Raw genomic sequence first — 4,946 nt, forward strand, 5'->3', positions numbered from 1 at the left:
CTCGGCCCCACCCATTTTTTCCAAAACATTTTTCAGCATACCAAATAACTCGTCACCATTATCAGCGTTTTTATTCCATGCTTGTGCGCATGATAACTCACCACTCTGATGACCCGCTGACTGAACATCTGCATTTTGCGTTGTGGGCAGCGGAGAAACAACCGTTGTCGCCTCAACCGGTGTAGTCTTCCCGTGTCTCCTTCGGTCGAACGATCTGCTTCTCCGCCCACGTTGTCTGCTCACGCGTGACCTCCTGCTGTGTCTATCCACGGACTCCTCAGAGGAAGCCGAGGACGTGCGATATGCTGACCTACTTCTTCGTGCGCCTCGTGATCGATGTCTAGAAACCCTACTGCACGACCGTTGCCTATGCCTACTCCTTCTATCCCTATAAATTTTGCGTCTGTGGGAGCCAAGCCTTCTCTGCTTTCGTCTCCCCGACCTGTCAGATCCCGATTCGGAGCATGTGTCCGATCCACGGCCCCTTGTCCCACACCTATGGGCTCTGCCGGCGGAAACACATCTCTGTAATTGCTCACTGGCCCTATCCTGCGGTGTACCCTGAATGCACTCGAAAAAGTCTTCTTCACTATCGTCTGCAATCTGACTAAGTCCTGCATTGCTTGTGGGAACTTCCCCCTCCCCCCTGTCTCCTCTCATAACCGGCGTGTCCTTTACAACATTGGCAGATTTTCTGCCAAACCACCTAGCAAGCCTGCCAGGTGGTTTTGGAGCAACCTGTTGCTGCACTGCCTCCTGTTCCATGCCGCTGCTATGACCCACCGCGCCGTCTACGCGTGGGGGTGTGCGTTGCCTCACTACACCTGCCTGTCTGCTATGTTGCCCTGTGAGAAGGGAGGCCTGGCTGCCAGCCCGTCCTCCTTCATCGTGAACCGGCAGTGTCTCTCCTACACTACGCTGCTCGCTCACCTCGCCACGCTGCTGAGCCAGGTGACGAGACGGCGCCCTCCCCCGTTTTCTAGCTCTAGTGGGGGAAGGACTCAGCCGAGTAGGCGGACGGCACCTCCTTGCGGGCCGCTTGCCACTGGCTAACGGCTCAGACACCGCGCCATCCATTTGCTCAGACCCACCTCGTAGGAGCGGGGTTAGCCAGGCTGATCCTTCCTTCGCTATCTTCTCTTTTAAAAGCGCCAGCAGCGCTTGCTCTGCCATATTAGAGTGATGATTCCTCTGTAAAGCTTCACTAGCTGTAGAGGTTCCTTAACTCTGTCTGGAAAGCGGGAAAGAGGCTCACTACAGGAAGTAACCTCACTTATATAATCTTAAACCCTCCCTCCCATGTGATTCCCTCGACCACTCATATCAGGAACCCACTCAGTGTGCTTTATGGGATACTTAAAGGAGACCTGACATCCAGTCAGTGGCTCCCCTGCTTAGACAGCCTGAGATCCCTAAGGATACAAAGAAGCTGTATCTCAAAAAGTACAAATATTTTCTGATAAAATGTTATTAGAAAGTGGCGCCAATCACATTGATAGACATTTTTTTATAAATAAATATATATATGAATACCTATAAAGTTACAGACCAAACAATAACGTTTCAATTTAACGTCCACATATATCCAAAGAATATATAGAATGAATACCTATAAATGTACATGTGGACGAATCATGCATCCACAAAGGAAAAAATAGAAACAAGTACAAGTATGTACATTGTAAAAATCACATCACTTTATTGAAATACATAAAAACATATTGGCCATCAAGACCTAAAATGAGACACACAGTTAAAATACAAAGAGGTGGGGAACACCCGATTATGACACAATACAATGTACTCAAAACGGCCCAAATATGAAAGGTGGTTCAAAAGGGCATACTATTAATGGAGAAAATCCAAAAACCACTGCTGTAATATGAGTTGCCATGCCAATGCAATGACACATGAATGAGTGAACAGCAAATATACAAGGAAGGAGCATACAGGACACAATGGTATATAAGTGAACAGTATAGCAAGGGAATAACCGAGATTCAAACCCGGTCCCAGAGAATGTACCAACCAGTATATGTCATAATAATCCTAGGGTGAACACCACACCATGAGCCCCGACGCGCGTTTCGCGGTAGCTTTATCAAGGGGTACTGACAGGAAAGGAGATAAACGCTCAATATATACACAGAGTGGGAGGAGTTTAGTTGAAGCAGAGCCGATAGTTAGTAACTGCTGCAGATGAATACTGATAGAATGCAGGTGATGTCCCAAGTCATCTGCATAATAAATGCAGATATCAATGTAGACACACGAAGTGTAATTACCTTAAATGTAATAAGCTGAACAGACGTCAGACACCGCCGATATCCGCCCAATGTGTGCTCACAGAGTATGAATGCGCAAGCGCACACACGACAATGGAGCTGCGCCATGAGATGGCAGTGTGAACGCCGGAGTATGACGTATCACACTCCGGTGGCCATCTTTAGCACTGGAAACAGTCAGGGCATACCCAATGACCAATATCGATATCAAAAAACTGTAAAAGGGCACAATAAGAGCGCAGTATAGATACCGGAGTATAACACTCCGGTGGCCGTGTTAAAACACTAGAAACAAACCAGGAAAGATGTGTGCCGGGACCACATAGTGATTATAGACTCAAAATTAAATTTATATAAACAGCGATGACCCATTAGGAGCACAAGATGTACAACCATTATTTGGTGATAATCATAGTGAAACCATTACATAACACAAATACATATACAAGACATACCATTAATAAACATAATATTCCAATGAGAGGTGCACTTATGGTACACTAATTATTAATATAGTACAAAAAATATAAATATATATACATAGCTCTAAAAATGTATATGTACACCATATATACATGTAGCATTTGCGCCAATTATTTAATTGCACAACGAATATATATCGGCCCAAGAAAATATACATATAACAGTGAGAAATATATTATTATTACATTATTCCATTACTTTATATATACATGAAAAAAATATAATATATATATATAAACACCCAAAACAAATATATATAATGTGATAAAGGTGAGTGACCACACGTGCAAAGTGAAAAGTGAAAAAATCATAATTTTATTAAAAAACAATAAAGTGATACACACGTGAATAATGACAGCCTGAGATCCCTAAGGATACAAAGAAGCTGTATCTCAAAAAGTACAAATATTTTCTGATAAAATGTTATTAGAAAGTGGCGCCAATCACATTGATAGACATTTTTTTATAAATAAATATATATATATATATATATATATATATATATACACTACCGTTCAAATGTTTGGGGTCACCCAGACAATTTTGTGTTTTCCATGAAGACTCACACTTATATTTATCAATGAGTTGCAAAATGACTAGAAAATATAGTCAAGACATTGACAAGGTTAGAAATAATGATTTTTATTTGAAATAATAATTTTCTCCTTCAAACTTTGCTTTCGTCAAAGAATGCTCCATTTGCAGCAATTACAGCATTGCAGACCTTTGGCATTCTAGCTGTTAATTTGCTGAGGTAATCGGGAGAAATTTCACCCCATGCTTCCAGAAGGCCCTCCCACAAGTTGGATTGGCTTGATGGGCACTTCTTGCGTACCATACGGTCAAGCTGCTCCCACAACAGCTCTATGGGGTTGAGATCTGGTGACTGCGCTGGCCACTCCATTGCAGATAGAATACCAGCTGCCTGCTTCTTCCCTAAATAGTTCTTGCATAATTTGGAGGTGTGCTTTGGGTCATTGTCCTGTTGTAGGATGAAATTGGCTCCAATCAAGCGCTGTCCACAGGGTATGGCATGGCGTTGCAAAATGGAGTGATAGCCTTCCTTATTCAAAATCCCTTTTACCTTGTACAAATCTCCCACTTTACCAGCACCAAAGCAACCCCAGACCATCACATTACCTCCACCATGCTTTACAGATGGCGTCAGGCACTCTCTGCCAGCATCTTTTCAGTTGTTCTGCGTCTCACAAATGTTCTTCTGTGTGATCAAAATTCCTCAAACTTCGATTTGTCTGTCCATAACACTTTTTTCCAATCTTCCTCTGTCCAATGTCTGTGTGCTTTTGCCCATATTAATCTTTTCCTTTTATTAGCCAGTCTCAGATATGGCTTTTTCTTTACCACTCTGACCTGAAGGCCAGCCTCCCGGAGTCGCCTCTTCACTGTAGACGTTGAGACTGGCGTTTTGCGGGTACTATTTAATGAAGCTGCCAGTTGAGGACCTGTGATGCGTCTATTTCTCAAACTAGATACTCTAATGTACTTGTCTTGTTGTTCAGTTGTGCAGCGGGGCCTCCCACTTCTCTTTCTACTCTGGTTAGAGCCTGTTTGTGCTGTCCTCTGAAGGGAGTAGTACACACCGTTGTAGGAAATCTTCAGTTTCTTGGCAATTTCTCGCATGGAATAGCCTTAATTTCTAAGAACAAGAATAGACTGTCGAGTTTCACATGAAAGGTCTCTTTTTCTAGCCATTTTGAGAGTTTAATCGAACCCACAAATGTAATGCTCCAGATTCTCAACAAGCTCAAAGGAATGTCAGTTTTATAGCTCCTCTAAACAGCAAAACTGTTTACAGCGGTGCTAACATAATTGCACAAGGGTTTTCAAGTGTTTTCTAATCATCCATTAGCCTTCTAATACAGTTAGCAAACACAATGTACCATTAGAACACTGGAGTGATGGTTGCAGGAAATGGGCCTCTATACACCTATGTAGATATTGCATTAAAAACAAGACGTTTGTAGCTAGAATAGTCATTTAGCACTTTAACAATGTATAGAGTGTATTTCTGATTAATTTAATGTTATCTTCATTGAAAAAAACTGTGCTTTTCTTTAAAAAATAAGGAAATTTCTAAGTGACCCTAATCTTTTGAACGGTAGTGTATAAGTAAGCATCTGATCAGGGGTAAGCGTCTGATCTGGGGTCTGATTAGTT

This window comes from Rhinoderma darwinii, chromosome 2 (genome assembly GCF_050947455.1).
Source record: "Rhinoderma darwinii isolate aRhiDar2 chromosome 2, aRhiDar2.hap1, whole genome shotgun sequence".
Classification (NCBI taxonomy): Eukaryota; Metazoa; Chordata; class Amphibia; order Anura; family Rhinodermatidae; genus Rhinoderma; species Rhinoderma darwinii.